At 50.9% G+C, this 19,748-nt stretch overlaps 1 long non-coding RNA gene across 1 annotated transcript; it reads right to left on the bottom strand.

Moving 5' to 3' along the window:
• Positions 1 to 11,303: 11,303 nt before the first annotated feature.
• LOC311599862 lies at positions 11,304 to 15,990 on the bottom strand. Its single transcript, XR_014780039.1, has 3 exons — positions 15,846 to 15,990; positions 11,598 to 11,668; positions 11,304 to 11,466 (listed from the first exon to the last, which is right to left on the bottom strand). It is a non-coding gene; the product is annotated as an uncharacterized lncRNA (long non-coding RNA).
• Between the last annotated feature and the right edge of the window lie 3,758 nt (positions 15,991 to 19,748).

Raw genomic sequence — 19,748 nt, forward strand, 5'->3', positions numbered from 1 at the left:
CCATCATCCATCCATCCACCATCCATCATCCATCCATCCATCCATCTATCATCCATCCATCCATCTATCCATCCATCCATCCATCCACCCATCCATCATCCATCCATCACCCATCCATCATCCATCCACCCATCCATCTATCATCCATCCACCCATCCATCATTCATCCATCCATCCATCCACCCATCCATCATTCATCCATCCATCCATCATCCATCCATCCATCCATCCACCCATCCATCCATCACCCATCCATCATCCATCCATCCATCCATCCACCCATCCATCATCCACCCATCCATCCTAGTATCCATGCACCCATTTATCATCTACCATCTAGCCATTCATCCATCCATCCACCTACACCACATACCTATCCATTAATCTATCGTTAACCATGCACCATTCATGAATTCACTCATCCATTCACCTGACTGCACACTAGTCCATTCAGCCACCCATCTGTTCAGTTGTCATCTATCCATTTATCCACCCATTTACCCACCCATGGAACCCACTTATCCATCTACCTTTATGTTAGACATTCTTTCACGTACCCTGGATGTAGTTGTAAAATAAATACGATTTTGATTTTTATGAGCAACATAGGTATTAGCTTACAAAACAAAACAAAACAAAACAAAAAAACAGGATGCAGGATAATATCCAAAGGACTAGGAGCTTCCCCAAAATAATCAAGGTGATTGTAGATGGTAATAACATCTGCAGAAAATAAAATAGAATTACAGCAAATCAAAACAACTCTGAGATTCCATCTTACACCCATCAGGATGGCTATAATCAAAAAGTCAAGCAACCGCACATGCCAGAGAAGTTGTAGAGGAATGAGACACTTCAATATTGCTGGTGGGAGTGCAAACTTGTACAACCACTTTGGAAGCCAATCTGGCTATTTATCAGAAAATTGAGAATATTTCTACTTCAAGACCCAGTTATACCTCTACTGGGCATATGCCCAAAGTGTGCTCCACCACACAACAATGACACTTGCTCAACTATGTTCATAGGAGCTGGAGATTTATTTGTAATAGCCAGAATCCCTCAACTGAAAAATGGATAAAGAAACTGTGGTACATTTATGCAATGGAATACTACTCAGCTATTAAAAACAAGGACGTCATGAATTTTGCGGGAAAATGGATGGAACTAGAAAATATCATCCTGAGTGAAGTAAACCAAACCCAAAAAGACACACATGGTATGTACTCACTTATAAGTGAATATTAGCCATAAAGTGCGGGATAACCATGTTACAATCCATAGACCCAGAGAAGTGAAGTAAGGGAGGATGCTTTAATCTCACTCGGGAGGGAAAATAAAATAGGCATTGGAGGTGGGTATAAGAGGGGAGGGGGACAGGGTGAAGATTAGGAACAGGGAGAATTGGGAAGAGAGGGCCAGGTGGGAAGATGGAAATCAGAGGTAGGGGCATCTCTGGGACACACCCGAGACCTGGGATTGGGAGTCCCAAGAAAGTCTATCGGGGTCATCCTAGCTGAGGCAAATCCCCAGAAAATCTATGGGAGTCACTCTAGCTGAGACAAAGCCCCAGAAAGTCTATGGGGGGTCACTGTAGCTGAGATTCCTAGCAGCAGGGGGATATGGAGCCTGAAGTGCCCACCTTCTGTAGCTAGGTAGGACTCCCAGTGGAGAGATAAGGAAACCAACCCACCCACAAAGCCTTCGACCCCAAATATGTCCTGTCTACAAGATGTGCAGGGACAAAGATGGAGCAAAGATTGAGAGAACGGTCAACCAAGGACTGGCCCTACTTGAGGTCCGTCCCATGGGAGAGAGCCAATCCCCGACACCGTCAGTGTTACTCCACTGCGTTTGCAGACAGGAGCCTAGCATCCTCTGAGAGGCTTCACCCAGCAGCTGATGGAAACAGGTGCAGAGGCCCACGGCCAAGCATTACCCAGATCTTGGGGAGTCCTAAGGAAGAGTTGGAGGAACAATTTGAGGGAGCTGGAGGGGTCAAGGACTCCCCACAAGAACACCTACAGAGTCAACTGACTCGTGCCCACGGGGGCTCACAGAGACTGAACTGCCAACCAAAGAGTATGCATGGGCTGGACCTAGGCCCCCCTGCATGTATGTAGCTTGGTTTTCATGGGGGTCCCCTAACAACTGGAGCGGGGGGGGGCTCTCTCTCTGACTCTGATGCCTTCTTTGGGTCCCGTCCCCCTAACTGGGATGCCTGGTCTGGCCTCAGTCGGAGAGAGTATATTCCTAGTCCTACAGCGACTTAATACACCAGGGTGGGTGAAAGAGAGGGGAGAATGGGGGTGTGAGGGGGGACTGGAAGGACTGGAGGGGAGGCTGAGACCAGGGTGTAAGGTGAATAAATGCATTATAATTAATGGCTTAAAAAATAGAATTACAGGATGTAGAGGAAGAGTAGGAAAGCAGATGATTTTTCCCAACAAAAATCTCTACCTTTTCCCAAAGTGAGCAGGGCCTTTATATGCATGTGAGGACAGGACTAGGACCTCAGGGATATGTCACACATGGGCTTGGGTGCTTGAGGACGATCCATGATGTCTGTTATTCAAAAACAGGGGGACTCGCCAGCTGGTGTTTTCCATCCTCCAGGACAAAGACTGGGTGACTCACAATGCTGGCCAGCAGTCAGCTAGCCTGAAGGACAGGCTAAGCCGGGCTCCATTTTCCTTTTCTTGGCTGCACAAATCAATAAAGGATTAGACTCGGCTCTTGTCATTGACATTGATTGATTTTAGAATTTCAAAGGATGTTAATTTTAAGATGGCAGCATTTGGGGACATTTCATTATCTCCCATTAGAACATGGAGAGCATCAAGTATTTTAATCTGGAGGACTGAATTATTTAGGGTCTGGCATTGACATGCCTAATGAAATACGCTTCCTTTTTCTTTGGGGGTTCCATATCTGGCTATGGAAATTATTCATTAACACAGAGCGAGAGAGAGTGCCCTTCTATTAGGGCCATTAAAGTGTTCTATTACTGATGATCTATAAAGGGAAAAACACCGATCAGATTCCACCAGACACACAGGAACACTGGGAATATCATTAATTTTAATGATCTGGTTCAAAATCGCAAAGCCATTAAAATGAAACTTCAAGTTTGGGGGAGGGGGCAAAGGAAATTATACTCTAAATGATTGGTAACGAGTGGGAAATGCTTAAATCATGCTAAATTGACCTTAAAGGCTTGCCTGATACTCTCATCAGACACGCATTATTTTGGTTCATTTCATGTTGTCCCACACTGGCCAAGTCCTCTCTCCTCTGTGACAACCAGACTCTTAGGAGCAGGACATGGTTGGTTTGTCTTTGCTTTGGCTCACACTCTGTGGCCCTGCTGGTGCACAGAGGCCCATGAACGGCGCAAGGAGGAGGGGCCCTCCGATTTTCACGAGTTTAGAGACCTGTTCATGGAATGGCTTGTTTCTGACTAGAGCAGAGAGAGCTTGAAGTTGCTTGGCTTCCATGGTTTCTATGTACAACTCAGAGCCTTTGGACACTTCTGGCTTCATGGCGGAGGGGCTCATGGAGCCTTCCTCCGGCTCCACGGTCAGGGTGGCAGAGGGCAGTAGAGCATATGTAGTGAGGGGCAACGACTCAAGGGACAGATGAGTCACTATATTGGAGCCAAATGCATCAACCAGAAAGGCTGCAGAGATGGGCCCGGGCCCCATGGTCAACGTCAGAGTTGTCCAGAACCCATCTTCTGGCCTCTGAAGGGATGAAGGTTGAATGAAGCAGAAAGCAGACACCCCGGTGAGATGGGCTTCCAGCAGGGTGGCCCTGGGAGGCCCTGCTTTGTGGCTGAGCCTCTGTGCTTTGAGAGGGCTCCGAGGGTCATCCTTTGCTCACAGGAAGGGTCTCTCCCCCCTTATCCACCTCCCTCTGTGGCCCTGTCCTAATGCCGCAACCATTGCTCGTCAGCTGTCACCTTCCCCACGTGAACAAAGGCTTTGCGTTTTATTTTATTTTATTTTTTTCTGTTCTTTAGCATCCACCAGTACTGAGGATATCATAGGCACTTAAAAAATATGCTGTGCATCTTCACAGGTGAATGAATGGATGTAAACACACCTTCACTCACCCACTGGGGTAGTGAGCAGGCCCTGCCAAGGCTGATATCCCAGCTGCCCTAGGACTCCAGCCAGCAGAGCTCCCAGCAGCGGCGATGGTGGATGCTGTGTCTATGTTTATATGACACCACTTCTTTCCCACTCGGATTTGTATTTGCCCTCTTTGCAAGTCACCATGGCAACCTCTCCCAAGTAACGGGAGAATTCCCACTTAAAGATAAACTGTGACTAAGACATAGAGCAGTCAAGAGCGACAAGGCCGGAGTCTCCAGTATTTCACCATCTCCTCTGGTCCCCCTTGCAGGCTCCTCTCCTACTGTGGATTTCCCGTACACCTAATATGGAGTAACAATAAAAAGGGGGCTCCGCTGCGGCAAAGTGAAGCTGTAGATGTGAGAATGACAACCCGGTGCAGACTGGACCCGTCAACCTGGACCAGACTTCAGGAGTCTAGCACCAGGTGGTTCGTTGTCCGCATATTTAAAGCACAGCACAACTGGGGGTGTGTGAGTTTCCAGGCAACAGGCGTTCCCATCCCAGGTGCACACAATAAAGCTTAAGGTGCGACCGCATAGAGACTCCTCTGTGACCACGAGGGTGGGTTCTATAGCTGGGAAGCCTAGAGCCTAGTGTGGTCTCTGAGAACATAGAGTCAGCAGGCTATACAATACAAACGGCATCTCCCCTATGGTTAGTTTACCTGGGAGATGACAACAAAGGTCTTGGGGTGGGGGTGGGGATCTGGGATAAACATTCTGGAGGGTTTAAGGGAAGTCTGTATCCATAGCAAGAGGCGGGTGAGCTGTGCCTCCACAGGCAGCAACATGGTCACCAGATTGATAGCAGCATCCACTCCTGGCCTTCTGGGCAGGAACACACGGGTGTTTTAGCTCCTCCCACTGAGGAGAGGCCCCTGTCATGCCTGGTCCCCCAGTGCTCTGTGGGCACAAGCACCATCATGCCTGCAACACATTTCAGAACCCACTGTTTGGGTTCAGCCCGTGGAAGTGCTGTGTGTGGGTCATGCTTCTGTGGGCTCTTGCATGCGTACACACGTGCATGCTGGATGCTGCTCTCTGTGCAGCCTCCTCTTTGTGCATGCTGTGTGTGACCCTTGGCTGTTGGTAGGAGGACATGTAGAATCTAGCACTGAGTCCAGGTCACATGAGGACACCTTGGGAGTAGTGGAGTGACATGGCTCTCCCATGGCTCCCTCCAGCAGGGCTCCAGGCCATTAATTCTGGCTCCGTGCTGGGTGTCCCTCATGGTACATCCATGAGGGTGGACATATAAAAACCCCCAAGGGCTCTGAACCACCCTCAGCCAAGAAGAACTGGTCAGTGCAAGATATTGCAAGGCAGGATGAGGACAGTCAAGTCTCTCAGTGTGAGAACTGGCTTCAGTCAACCTGTTTGGACCTAGAGCTATTGGGAGAAGCCTTCAGATGGCCATTCGTGAGCATCCGGCCTCCATCGACTGGCCACTAATGTGTGAGTGAGACCACTGGAGCCCACCCTGCCCTCTCCAGATAGAAAGCACCCCAAAGCTTACCCGCAGATCAATGCTGGTATAAGCTAGCATACTCGGGGGGGGGGGTTGTTATACGGCATAACTGACTAATACATGCCAGTTAGCTGAACATGCTTCAGAGACTTTAAGCTCAAGCGTGCTGTCAGGAATCAAGGGCACATGATTCCTAGTCTGTTATGGTTTGAAAATGGCTTGATCATTGTCATCTGTGATCATGACCAGCCCCTCCCTACTCTGGCCTTTCATCTTATCATGTGATCGCTTCCTCTCTCATGATGAGCTTCTGCCGTGATGCCCTTCACTGTGGGAGGAGACAGCCAGGGGAAGACCTTGCCACGCTGTGTAGACCTTAAGCCTCTCTAATTGTGAGCTACAAAAACTTTTCTCTATAAACTATCCAGCCTCCAGCCTTTAACTACAGCACCAGAAAATAGGCCAATGCAGAGGCTCAGGCATAGTACCAATTAATCCTGGACTCAACTTCACATGTGGTTAACCCTGGGGCAGGGAAGACTGAGGATGAGGGAATGAAATATGAGTAAAATAGGTTTGGGAAGCCCCTTGGGAGCCCCTCCTGATGACATAGCTCAGCCATGTGGATGGGGGTGGGGTCCAGGGGAAGTGAAAGCCCAGGGTACTATCTCAGCCGCCTCCTTCACAACATCCCTTCTCAGGGAGGTGAAGCCCTTCCCTGAGTCCCCTTCCTCAGTCCCTTCAGCAAAACACGAAAGGCTCTTCAGAGAAACCTTGGTCATTATTGACTATAATTGTGACAGGATGAACCAGTCAACTGGATTTAAAACCAGGTTTGAAAGGATGTGGTAGAAAGTGGTTAATTAAAAAATGGGCTGCATCACATTTGGTAATTGACATGAAGAGCTATTTGCACAAGGAAAATCAGTAATTTTCAATTAGCATGGAGTAAGAAATGGCTCACGTCAATTAATATTATATAATTATGTGTGTGGAGAATGTGCTCAGCAGAGTTGGGGGCACAGGAGAGGCCTTCTGCTAGCCAACGAGGTGCTACCAGGAGTTGGGAGCCCTCATCCCTCCAGTCAACAGGCTTGTTTGGGAACCTTGGACACTTCCAGAAATGGCTGAACGCCACAGCTGTGCATGGCGGGTGTGTGTGTGTGTGGGGGGGCGGGTCACTCCTTTCTGAAGTCAGGTCTTACCTGCTTGGTACCAGACAAGGAGCTTGCTCTCCATGGAGGCCATTGCACAAGGATGTGGGCCCAGCAGGTGAAGGGGAGGGAGCGAGTATATATACAGATAATGGAATATATGTATGTAATGGAATATATATGTATATATATATAATGACATCATGAAATATACAGGCAAATGAATAGAACTGGGGAAAAAAAACATTCTGAGTGAGGTAGTCCAGACCCAGAAATATAAATATGGTATGTATTCACTTCTATGTGGGTATGAGCCATTAAATAAATGCTAACCAACCTACACTATATATATATATATATATATATATGGTTATTATTTGGGTTTCCTTTCCCAGTGACTAAAAAGCATTTTATGAAGTTGGCGTTTGATGGAGGGCTTCCTCTCCCTGAAGCATGTGGAGCCAGGCTCTGGTGCCTCCGGCTTAGGGATTTGCAGTGTTTTCAACCTCCTGTTGTAGCATCAACTCCAAGACGGTCAGGATTGTTTTCACACCAGCATCTCATACTGATGACGAGGCCAGATGGAACAGGGGTGGCGTGCTGGTCTCCTCAAGGCAGTGGCTTCACGTGGGTGGGAGAGACACCTGAGCTTGCTGGTGTCCTCCACACAGGAAGTGCCCCTCCTGGTGTTTCCAGAGAACTCACAGGCCCAGGGACTGTTGAAGGGCTCTGGGGATGTCTCATTCTCAGAAATAGCCCTTCGGGGTTTGTAGATGACAAAGAACTCACCAGAGGTGTGCCAAGAGACCCATGGGGAAGTGTGGGGCCTCAAGCATGCGAATGTCATGATACATGCATCATTCTCTACACATACATAGAGTAACATGTACATGCATGCCTGCAGGTGTCTTCCCTGCGTGTACATGTGTGTGTGTGTGTGTGTGTGTGTGTGTGTGTGAGAGAGAGAGAGAGAGAGAGAGAGAGAGAGAGAGAGAGAGAGAGAGAGAGAGAGGAGCCTGTACATATGTGCATACATGTGTATGCAGAACGTGTGTGTGCATGTGGGACTTCTGTGGACTACGCATGCATGTGTCAGTGCACACATGTGTATGTGTCTGTACATATGCATGTGCAGATTGTGCAGGTGCAGGCGGGTATGTGCAGAGAATAAAACTGGCCACCCCTCAAGAAGGGATCTCTTGCCTTGTCAGCCTCCTCCTTGGGTTCTGATCCCTGGGTCCTGGGTTCCAGCTACAGGCAGCCGTGGTGAGGTGGCCATGGTGAGGTGGCTGTGCTGAGGTGGCCATGCTGAGGTGGCCGGGCTGAGGTGGCCATGGTGAGGTGGCTGTGGTGAGGTGGCTGTGGTGAGGTGGCCATGGGAGTTATATTGCAGGATACTTGACTGTGCCCCATGCTCTAGAGACCTTGAGGAGAAGGTTGTCCTAGCTGGCCCTGTTTCCTTCTAGAGTGGACCTGGCACTTGGTCCCTGACCCCCAATGCCTGTGACCGCCTTGGGCTAAGATGTCCTTCCCGTTTGCTTCCAATGGTGCCTCAACTACTTCATCCGTGTTTCTGCTTCAGCCTCTGCAGGACCCTGACTCCAGTCACCTCCTCTGACACTGTGCTTGTATATGCCATGCCTGGAGGGGGACATGTCTGTCTGTCTGTCTGTCTGCCCAGAGGGAGGACAGTGGCTTGCTTCCTTACCCTGGCCAACCCCTTCCACACTCCAATATAGGCAGAGCTGACGTGACAAAACAAGAAAGCTTCCAGATTTTTTTTCCCCTTCCCAACCTGAGGCATCAAACTCTCTCCCAGCAGGTTGCAGCCACCTAAGCTCAGTTCCTGTCACAGCTGGAGGAAGCAGGAAGTGAGAGCGACCACCAAGAGCTTGGGTCTGAGGCGGATGACTCTGTATGTCTGATTTCCACAGAGTCTAGATGCAATGCTCCTAAAAGCTGGGTGTCTAATGGCAAGTGAGGAGAACCCTCGGTCTACCCAAAGGGGATGCTAAGTTCCAAGTTTGTGTCACCATCACCTCCATCACTGTCCACAGTGGGCGCCTGGCTCTTGTCAAATACAGATCTTCTAAGAAGAAGGCATCGTTCTATTTACCTCTGAGACTCGGCCTTCTTCCTTGGTGGCAGACAGTGGCCTTTCCTAGGTGCCTTCAATGTCCAACTCATCCTACCATTTGTGAGGTCACACTTCCTGTGGCCAGAAACCTGGGCGTTCCTTGGGACCCTGGGGTTGAGCAACTGCTGCTGGAACAGGAATGTTGATCATTAGGGGAGCAGGATCATGTCTGCACACAGACTGCCTGGGGTGCGGGGGGTGGTGACCAGGCTGCAGAGGGTCCCTCCATAAACAAAGGTTCAGGTCCCAGCTGCATGCCCAGGCCAGAGTGGCTCTACTTGGCAGGATCTGGGGCCTGTTCCCCTGCACAGTGAGTCTCCTGTATTGTGTCTTCCCATGCGACTGCATTCTCATTGGCACGGTAGGTGCCAGGATTGCAGAAGAAAACAGCCCAGGGCCTTGCCTCTGTTCAGAACTTGTGAGCTGCTGGGATCCCTTAGACCAAAGCATCCTCCATGGGGGGTGGCGAGAAGGAATGGGTACCCAGCTTCTCTGGAGGTGCACCCCTGCTCCCAGGCTGGAGTTGGCTAGGTACATGCACCTGGCCAGGCCTTTGCCAGCCACCCTTGGTGTATCCCACTGCTCTGCAGATCTGTTTCGCCAGGCAGAGTGCCTGAAACCAGGATTGTTCACAATAAGGGGCTTTTATTTATTTTGGGGAGAAATACTGACATTTCCTAAAATAGTGGTCTTTTATTCAATTGGCAGTAAATTCTGGAGCTGTTAAACACGATTTGTGCCCAGTGGGTGGCAGCTAGGGACAGAGCTTTTTGTCTGCCTGCGTGCTGTGGGGGGTGGGGGGTGGGGGGGCTGTGCTGGTGGGGGGCGGGCTCTTTTCCACAAGTATTTTGGTCCTGAGCCCTCCTGTGGCTCAGGGGATGCTGGTTGCAATGTTCTTCCTGTTGGGCTGGGACTCGCCGCTTTGCTGCATGGCTCGCTTTAATTTCCTTTTCTTTGAAAAGAAATATTCTTCCTTCATTTGTCCACCTTTTTGGCAAGATGTGAGTCACAGATGAAAGCCGCATTGTGCAAAGAGGGGTTGGGGTGTGGGGGGGGGAGGGAGAAAACACAAACAAAAAAGAGAAAAGCCCTGACAGAAAGCTTGGCTTCCTGTTTTTGAGGCAGAGCACAGGGTGCAAAAGTCTCCCAAACAGCAGGTAATGAGTCAGGTTCTATGAGGAGACTAGATCTGAGCGGCCCTGGAAAGAGCTGGAAAGCTCTTGGAGAGAGTCAAGGAAGAAAATGCTGCAAGAGGAGTACTCTACGTGTGTGTGTGTGTGTGTGTGTGTGTGTGTGTGTGTGTGTGTGCAACACATGCATGCACATGGGTAAGCGTGTGTGTGTCTGTGGTGAAGGTCAAAGGTCAACTTCGGATGCCTTCCTGGACTGTCCTCCAGCTCTTCTTTACAGACAGGCCGATCACTCTCACCCGTTGGCTAGACCGGTTAGTCAGAAAATGGAAACTCTAGTGGTGCCCTGTCTCTTCCGGCCTGGGCTAGGAGCATGTATGTACACAACCAGGCTTGGGTTTTGTCCCAGCGAGTGCTGAGGGTCTGAACTCAGTGCCTCACGTTTACAGGCAGAGCCACCTCCCCACCCCTCACATGGGGGTCCTCTCAGGGTTCTACAGCTTCTGCAGATGTTTCTGTTTGGTACTGGGGTGGCCCCAGGACACTGTCAGCTACATTTCCCATGATGGCCATCCTCCTGCATCGCATCCTTTCTGCAGCTGCAGATGGGTGCCAGTGTCCAATGAAGTACACACCAATGACCAGCAGGGGCCAATACTTCGCTGTTTTTCCTGAAGATCCTCTGGGGATAGGGGCTGTGGCTTCTGCCAGCACCCCAACCAAGTCTGCAGCAATGGTGTGGAAACCTTCTGGGGGTGGAGGTGGGGGTGGGGGAGACAAAATGAGACCGACCTCCCTGTGCGAAACCATCTTATTAGGGAAATGGGCAATTCTTTGCCTTGATGACTCCTTTCTCAAGGCTCCATTAAGTCTTTTGAAGAGGATGGAAGGAGGTGCTGGTCCATCTGCTGACCTACCTATCTGCAGCAGCAGGCTCAGGGGAGCTCTGTCAGGGAAAACCAATCACACACAGATACCAACTCATGGCCAGAACAAACTCCGCCCCTCTTTTCTGCCTCACTGGTGTTCTGTCTCCAAATGGTCTGTGTTGGGTTTGTTCGGTCCCAGGCAGCTACATTTTCTTTGGGGTCTCCTAGTTCCTTAAAAGGCTCAGATTTGCAGGTAAGACCTCCCAGCTGGGCAGTAGGCTGAAGACTTGGTTTCAGAACATCCCTGGAAAAGAGAGCAAGTGTGACCAGGGTGCAGACTCAGCTGGAAGGGGGACCACGGCCCTCTGTGTACCCCAGATGTCCATGTTCTTGCCTGCTCTCTCCTTGCTTCCCACAGCTCCAGTGACCTTGACTGAGAGTCATCCAGGGCAGAGATGAGGCCTCTGTTGAGGGACTCGGAGACCTTCTGCCTGGGGGTCAAGCAGAATGGATGAACTATACGTGTGAGGTGCTGGAGTGCGTGGACTGGAACCGACCCTCCTGTGGCCTCTAAGAAAAGAACAGAAGAAAATGTCCCAGCAGGCCACTTTGGTCAGCGACACTCCCATCTGGAGTGGGCTGAGCCGTGCTTCCCAGAAGACATATTAGAGTATGTTGAGTACCACAGCATGTGACCTCACCTGGCAATGGGATCTTTGCTGACATGATCAGGTGAAGACGAGAGCCCTGATCAAGTCTGATGATGGTCTTCCTAGAAGATGAAAGGAATTGGGGAAACACAATAGGGAGAAGGCCGAGGAAGGCAATGAGTAGAGGCCATGGAAGGCAGTGAGCAGAGGCCACAGAATGCAGTGAGCAGAGGCCATAAAAGGCAGTAAGCAGAGGCCACAGAAGGCAGTGAGCAGAGGCCACAGAAGGCAGTGAGCAGAGGCCACAGAAGGCAGTGAGTAGAGGCCACAGAAGGCAGTGAGCAGAGGCCATAGAGGAAGGCAGGGAGTAGAGGCCATGGAAGGCAGTGAGCAGAGGCCATGGAAGGCAGTGAGCAGAGGCCATGGAAGGCAGTGAGCAGAGGCCACGGAAGGCAGTGAGCAGAGGCTATGGAAGGCAGCGAGCAGAGGCCACAGAAAGCAGTGAGGAGAGGCCATGGAAGGCAGGGAGCAGAGGCCACGGAAGGCAGTGAACAGAGCCCATGGAAGGCAGTGAGCAGAGGCCACAGAAGGCAGTGAGCAGAGGCCATGGAAGGCAGTGAGCAGAGGCCACAGAAAGCAGGGAGCACAGGCCATGGAAGGCAGTGAGCAGAGGCCACAGAAAGCAGGGAGCACAGGCCATGGAAGGCAGTGAGCAGAGGCCATGGAAGGCAGTGAGCAGAGGCCATGGAAGGCAGTGAGCAGAGGCCACAGAAAGCAGGGAGCACAGGCCATGGAAGGCAGTGAGCAGAGGCCATGGAAGGCAGTGAGCAGAGGCCATGGAAGGCAGTGAGCAGAGGCCACGGAAGGCAGTGAGAGACACTCTTGACTCCACCCCACCCCTACTTCTAGAGTTACAAACAGCAGACTTCCAACCTGGTTGCAGGAGATTTGAACTCAGATCCTCCTGTGCTCTTGCCCTGGCCTCTGCTTCCTTTTTAGTTTCAGCCCATTCTTTCCGGATCCTCCCCTGGAAGGCAAGGACTCTACTCTTTTTCTCTTGCCTGCCAATTGAGTGAACACATGCTCACTCAGACACACACACACACACACACACACACACACACACACACACACGTACACAACTCTTGCCCCTCCTTCCAGTAGTATAATTTGTAGTTAGATCAATATTCACTATTTGCATAATTATGTAATTATTATTCACAGCTGAGCCTCAAAGTGGCTCCAAGATTACATTTCCGTTCCTGATGTCCTCTGTGCCTCCCTAGAATGAATAACGACCAGAGCTGTCACCTGCTCTGGTGGCATGTGCCTGTCTCTGATGCCTCCCAGACTCGCCACCACACTTAGCACTCTCGGCAGTTTGATCAAAACTCTCCAGCCGTCAGCCAGTGCGCGCCTTATCTTCCTGGTGGCAGCTGCCCAGTCTCCTTCCTTGGGGCTTCGGCCACTGCTGAGATCAGCTGCACAGATTGTGATCCTGGCATCACCTCACCTCCTGTTCCCTGGAGTCCAGGTGACCTCTCACAGTTGCAGGGCCCCACCACAGCTGTGGGACACAAGCGGCTGCGGTCTCTCAGGTGTGAGGAGCACAGCATCCTGCCTTCTCCACAGTTTGTGGCTGAGCTGAGCTGAGAAGTCAAGGCTGGAGGTTTTCCTTCAGAACTCTGAAGTCACTCTTGCCAAGTCCCATGAGAGACACAGAATTACTTCAATTACCGGTGTTTGAACAGCTCTCTTATCTTCTGGAAGCTTCTATCCTCCCACAATTCCACCTGTCTTGCGCGCTGCTTTCTCTGCGTTCCCTACTTTCCTCTTACCTGCAACAAAAACACCCGAGAAGAGCAACAGAGCAGCTTGGTGGAGGAAGAGACTTCATCCGGCTCACATTCTGTCGTGATGGGGAAGGCACAGCAGCAGGAACATTGCATCCCCAGTCAGGAAGAGGACAGACAAGGCTGATGCCCAAGGAGCCTTCTCCTTTCTATTCAGGGCTGGACTCCAGCCCCTGGGATGGTGCAGCCCACATCCGGGGTGGGTCCTCCCTGCTCAGCTAAGCCTTTCCAGGTGCTCCCTTGTAGGCATCGCCACAGGAATGTTTGCATCTGAGTCTAAATTCAGCCAACTTGACAATGAAGACTTGTCATCACAGAGAGGGTCTGTTTTGTTAGATTTTCTGGGTCTTCTATAGACCCATTCAGGGAAACCCCAAATATCTATTTTTGTTGTTGTTTTGTTTTGTTTTTTTGTTTTCTCTGAAAAGCATTGTTCTGCTTGATCCCCCATGCTTCCTTTTGGGTGCATTAGACTCCCAGGCCAAGCCTCTAATCTCCCTCTTGTGTGATTTTTTTCTGCCTTTTTTTTGCTTTTAAGGAACATTCCTCAGTTTGATCCCCCTGCATGGCTTCCTGCATGGTTTCGTGCATGGCTTCCTGCATGGCTTCGTGCATGGCTTCCTGCATGGTTTTGTGCATGGCTTCCTGCATGGTTTCGTGCATGGCTTCCTGCATGGTTTCCTGCATGGCTTCCTGCATGGTTTCCTGCATGGCTTCCTGCATGGCTTCCTGCATGGTTTCCTGCATGGCTTCCTGCATGGCTTTCATTTCTTAGTCTGCTTCTTGTTCTCTAAATGTGCTGTTCCTTAAAGAGGACACTCTGCTCTCAGGGATAGAGTGCAGTTCCTCCTACTACCTTGGCTGTCATCAATTTTACACACAAAAGCTCTCCTTAGCTTCCCGAGTTAGCCTCTGTCCTCCCTGAGGAGGTCCTGGCTGGTAGTTTCTTACTTGGTCATCTTCCTTTTACGTTACAGGTCTGCTCTGGTTTGTTATGATAAACACCATGACTGAAAGCGACTTGGTGAGGAAAGGGTTTGTGTCAGTTATAAAGATGACAGCCCATCACTGAGGTAAGTCAGGCCAAGAACCCAAGGCAAGAAGGAGACTGAGGCAGGAGCTGCAGCAGAGCCATGGAGGAACGTGTTGACATTCTTAGCCTGATGCTCAAAGTCACCTTTCTTACCCACCCCAGGCCCATGTGCCTAGGGATGACACCGCCCACAGTGGGCTGGGCTCTCCTCCATCAAATAGCAACCGAGAAAATACCAGTCTGAGGGAGACAATTCATCAACTGAGGTCCCCTCTTCCCAGATGTGTCAATAACCAAGATCATCATCACAAGGCCATTCTACAACACGCATGTGTTTATATGTAAGAGTGAGATAAAAATTGCAGCAAATATGCTCCATAGTTGCCCAGGGCCACCTGAGCACTCAAGAGAGTTGGTTATAGGTGAGATTTCTCCTCTGAAAAAGCAAGTGGGACCCTGAGGCCTGGTGTCTGTCCAGGAACGCCTCAGGTATCTGGGATTACAGATGGTCTCCGTGAAGCAGAGGAGGAGTGATGTGGGCTTCCCCATCCAGCTGTGTTGGGTTTACAGTTTTATCCTTGGCCTTGGCTGTGCAAACCCCTCCAACCTCAGGCCTCCTTCTAAGCTGGACAGGGCCAAAGGCCGGTGCCCTGCTGGTGTGTGGTCAGCAGTCATGAGACGCAGCTGTCCCTGTGCAAACAATTCTATTGCTTTCAGCTCTGCCTTCTGTTTTTACCAACATTAAAAACAGCTGCCCCAGGGGACTCTGGGCATTCACTGGGGGGTCTGACTGCTGGTTCAGTCTGGCTCCCTCTGGAACCTTCTACCCTGAAGGCTTCCATGTCATCCAAGACCATTGTCCCATAATGTTCTGTTCCTCTCATTGCACACTGCTGGAGTCCTTTCCTTTACTCACTAGACGTCCCTGTCTGTGCGCGCTTTAAGTCTACAGCCAGTCCCCCCTCAACACTCCCGAATCCACGTAAAAATCCCTTTAAGGTGACCTTGGAAGAGAGCAGAGATGTGCATGCGCGTTCAACGTACCCTCTTTAACAAGAACGCCACATGGGCTTTTTTGTCACTCTTTCTTCTACTTGGGATCCACAATCAATTCTGGTCACAGGTGGCACATGCGGTTGGCAGTGGGTCTATTGTCACTCTTTGCACACCCTATTGTCCCACACCTTTGTCCGTGTTCCGTGGCTGTAACAACAGAATGCGGGAGCCCAGGTAACTTACATTTTAAAAGAGGTGTACTTGTCTCAGAGTTAGGGAGACTAGGAAACCGGGGGTTATGGGATGGCTCTGGTGTTCGGAGAAGCAGAGGACAGTGGGGTAGTGCTGGCTGCAAGAGTTTTGAGCCGCATCACACGACACAGGTAGGTGTGCTTGTAACTTTTAGCTTTGCTGTACCTGACAGAAACAACTGAAGGCAGGAAAGGTTCGCTCCAGCTCACAGTCTGAAGGGACCGTCCGCCGTGGCAGGTGAATCATGGCGGCAGGTGGCTGACCACGCTGCCACCACAGTCAGGAGCAGAGGGATGAACTCTCGTGTTCAGCCCACATCCTCTTCTTTTAGTTCAGTCTAGACCAATGCCCCACACGTCAGCACAGGGCTTTTTTACCTCAGCTAACCCTTTCTGAAGACACACTCCCACAGGTGTGCCTAGTTAGCTAGTTAGCGAGGCTAGGTCAAGCTGCCAGTCAAGGTAGGCCATCACATCCTCTCATGGCAACGGAGCCAGATCTCCGCTGAGCAGCTCCAGCATGGAGCCCCACCCTCCTGGCCTCAGCTAAACGCCAGCCTATCCTGCCAAACCGTGGCTTTGGGGATCACTTTCCAACATACGTTGACTTCAGCTCACGAACTATGGTGCTGGAGACACCCGCTCTTCAGAAAGCAGCCCGGGGGGTGGGGGGTGGGGGAGCTTCAGGGCCCTGACGGTGAGCAAACCCAGCACAGCTCTGGAGTTGAAAGTAGCAACACAACAGTGTCAAGGCAACTGTCCTCAGGACACGTCACAGAGGACGGGACCTCTGCTCAGGAAGATTGCTCCTTGGCTAATGAATGATATTACTAATGACCCACAACATAAGCTGGTAGTGAGCACCAGCTGTGGTCGTGGTTTGAATGGCAGTGCCCCCCCCCCCCATAGGCTCATCTGCTTGAATGCTTGGTCCCAGCTGGTAGAACTGGTCCTGGAAGGATTGGGTGGTATGGAAGAGCATCACAAGGGGTGGGATTTGAGGTCTCCAAAGTCCACTTTATTCCCAGGGAGCTCTCTATGTCTCGTGTTTGTGGATCAAGATGTGGGCGCTCAGCTGCTGCTCCAGCTCCATGCGGCCCGCCTGCTGCCGTGCTCCCTGCCAGGACGGTCATGGATTCTAAACCTCTGGAACCGTAAGTCCCCAGTAAACTCTTCTATTTATTTCCTTGATCGCGCTGTCTCATCACAGTAATACAAGTAATTAAAGCAGCTGCCAAGCTCACTTGACCAGGCAGGACCTCTAGATACACAGAGCTCCACCCCTCCTTCCCAGAGTTAGGGGGAGCGAAGACTCTAGAAGCAGAAGCAATGGAGCTCTTGGAGGCTCTGACACATTCCCGGACATTTGGCCCATTGAAGGCCCTTGCCTTAATGGTCCCCTTTCCCCTGGCGTTTTCCTACCTGGTGGGTATGTTCACAGGCAGAAAGCCTGGACTCTGAGCGCCATCCGGTTGCTGTGGCTGGCCTGGAGGGAGAGCAGGGCCTCACTGCTCACTGTCTGAGAAGAGCTCTTCCCACCAGCGCCTGCCAGCCAAGGAGTGGAATCAGTGATATATGCTGCGCTCAAGTGCCTTTTCCAGAGTGCTGAGAAGAGCTAATTAACCTGCAGCAATTAGAGGGACGCTTAGATTTCTGCTCTGTGCGTTAGGCTACGAGCCACCCTTCTGCTCGCTGTGCAAGCTCCCACCTGCTTAGACGATGAACCCCAACTCCTCTCTGACTCACCATCCCCTGCACGATGACCCTCTGTGCCACAAGGTGTTGGGAGTGACCTGCAGTGAAGCCAGCCTGAATGGGTAATGAGGCCATGCCACCTACTGCTAGGGGACACCCACGGGTCTCTCCCCAGATCCTTACTCTAAAATCCTAGCACCCAGCTCCTTGGGGTGTGACTGCTTAGAGACAGAGTCCTTAAAGGGGCCGAGGATTAGAATGAAGTCATTGAGTGGCCCTCATCCAATCCGAAGGCTGCGGTCACAAGAAAAAGAGGGGAGAGCCAGGCGGGAGGAGAGATGCGTGTTGGTGTGCTGGTTAGTTATCTGTCCGACGTACACACACAAGCTGGAGCTGCTCCCGGAAGAGGGGCCCCTGCTTAGAGATTTGCTTGTAGCCACAACTGTAGGGTGTTTTGTTAATTACTACTTGATGTGAGAAGGCTCAGATCACCGTGGGGGGTGGGTGCCACCCCTGGGCAGGTGTTTCTGGGTTCTGTAAGAAAGCAGACTGGCTGAACTATCTGTGGGGAGCAAGGCAGCAAGCAGCATTCCTCCATGGTCTCTGCGTCAGTCTCTGCTGACTCCAGGCTCCTGCCTTGAATTCCTGTCCCAGCGTCCCTGGATGCTGGAAGCCTGATAAACCGGTTGTTGTCAAAGTAACAGAAACAGAATGGGGACAGATGAGAAGGGTTCTGGGGGGTGGGGGGTGGGGAGTGGGTGCGGGGGAGGGGGAGAAGACAGCAGTGCAGTCTAAGGAGGGTGGGCGGCTCCAGGAGGAAGTGGTCCTCTCTGCAACATGACCTTGACCTCCAGCTTCCTGGACTGTAGGGCAACAACACATCTGTGTTTTTAAAGCTGCCCAGTCTGGGACACATGTTCTGGCAGCCTGAACAAACAAAGTAAGGTGTGCATCCAGTCCTGCCCACCGGGGGGCAGTGGTGGTGGAGCCTGTTCACCGCCCCCAATACCTGGACAACGCACCCCCAGGTCTTGGCACCACATGCAGGTTCCTGCCGCGCGCTCACAGTGTGGCTCTGTGGACACAGACAAGCTCAGGTCTGTCTTCACGGGACGAATTTGCTGTGGATCTAGTTCAGGATGGAGCCCCTGAGGTGCTGAGTTCACAGGAACTTGGGGGTTTGGGAGCCCTGCAAACATGCTGTATCCTTTTGAAAATAAAGAAATGTATTTAGTATGCTGTGTGTGTGTGTGCGCGCGCACACATATGTGTGTGTGCTCACATGCACAGGTGTTTTTGTGCCACAGCACACATGTGACACTTTCTGGTTGTCAGTGCTCACTTCCTGCTTTGCTGGAGCAGAGTCTCTCTTGATTCTGCCACAGGATGCAGTCCAGCGTGGCTGGCCCAGAGCTTCGGGACAGCTGTCCTCTCTACCTCCCATCTGTCCATAGCTGCATTGAGATTCCAGATCCACATTACTGTACATGGCTTTCTGTGTGTGGGATCCAGGGACCAGACTTGGATCACTGAGCTTGCATAACTAGCACCCTTACCCACTGAGCCATCCCCCTGGCCCACAGTGGCATTTCAGCCAACCGCAATAGGCAACAAAAGAGCTGCTTTTTGTGCCCCCTGGTGGTAATCTTGTATAGGAGGCGTCCTGCAGGCTTGGATGTTTTCCTCGCTTCTCTCTCTCTCTCTCTCTCTCTCTCTCTCTCTCTCTCTCATTCTCACCTTCATGAATATATATTTTATAGAATACAGCCCCTCTTCAATGTACCATGTCAGGACGGGAGAAAAGTATGGAACCTGAGAGTTCAGTGTAGCCCAGGTACCCAGCCCTGCCTCCTCATCTGTCAGAAAGGACCCTGGAGGACAGGACACATCCTACTGTCCCTACCAAGCAAGAGCTAGGGACCTACCGAGATCCTAAAGTGATTGTATTTACAGATAATTTTTTCCTGTCATGAATTTTGTGTTTCACTGTTTAAGTTGATGGGTTCACACAGAGGATAGATGGATGGTGAGTGGTGAGGCCATTGTTAAAAGGCAGAGCAGAGACAATGGCCATCTCACTCTAAAGGAGACACCCTGTTGATTTGTCAGACATAGGGCGCACCCACCCCTCTTTCTCACCCATGGCAGGTGATTTGGTTCCAGCAAATAGCACCATCAGTCACCCTAGCAATGTTAATTTGAATTTTATTGGCTTTCTAGTTTTGCTTGTATTTGAATTGTAAATTTATTTTGTTTCTATAGATGCATAAGAGCCATAAGCAGAAGCAGTTTATATACCTAGTTTTATATTTATGCTTATTTAAGTGACATCATTATAAAAATAATTTGAGTTAAATTGCTCAAGCTGTCTAAA

Source organism: Acomys minous (genome assembly GCF_964271855.1).
Source record: "Acomys minous genome assembly, chromosome: 6".
NCBI classification, from domain to species: domain Eukaryota; kingdom Metazoa; phylum Chordata; class Mammalia; order Rodentia; family Muridae; genus Acomys; species Acomys minous.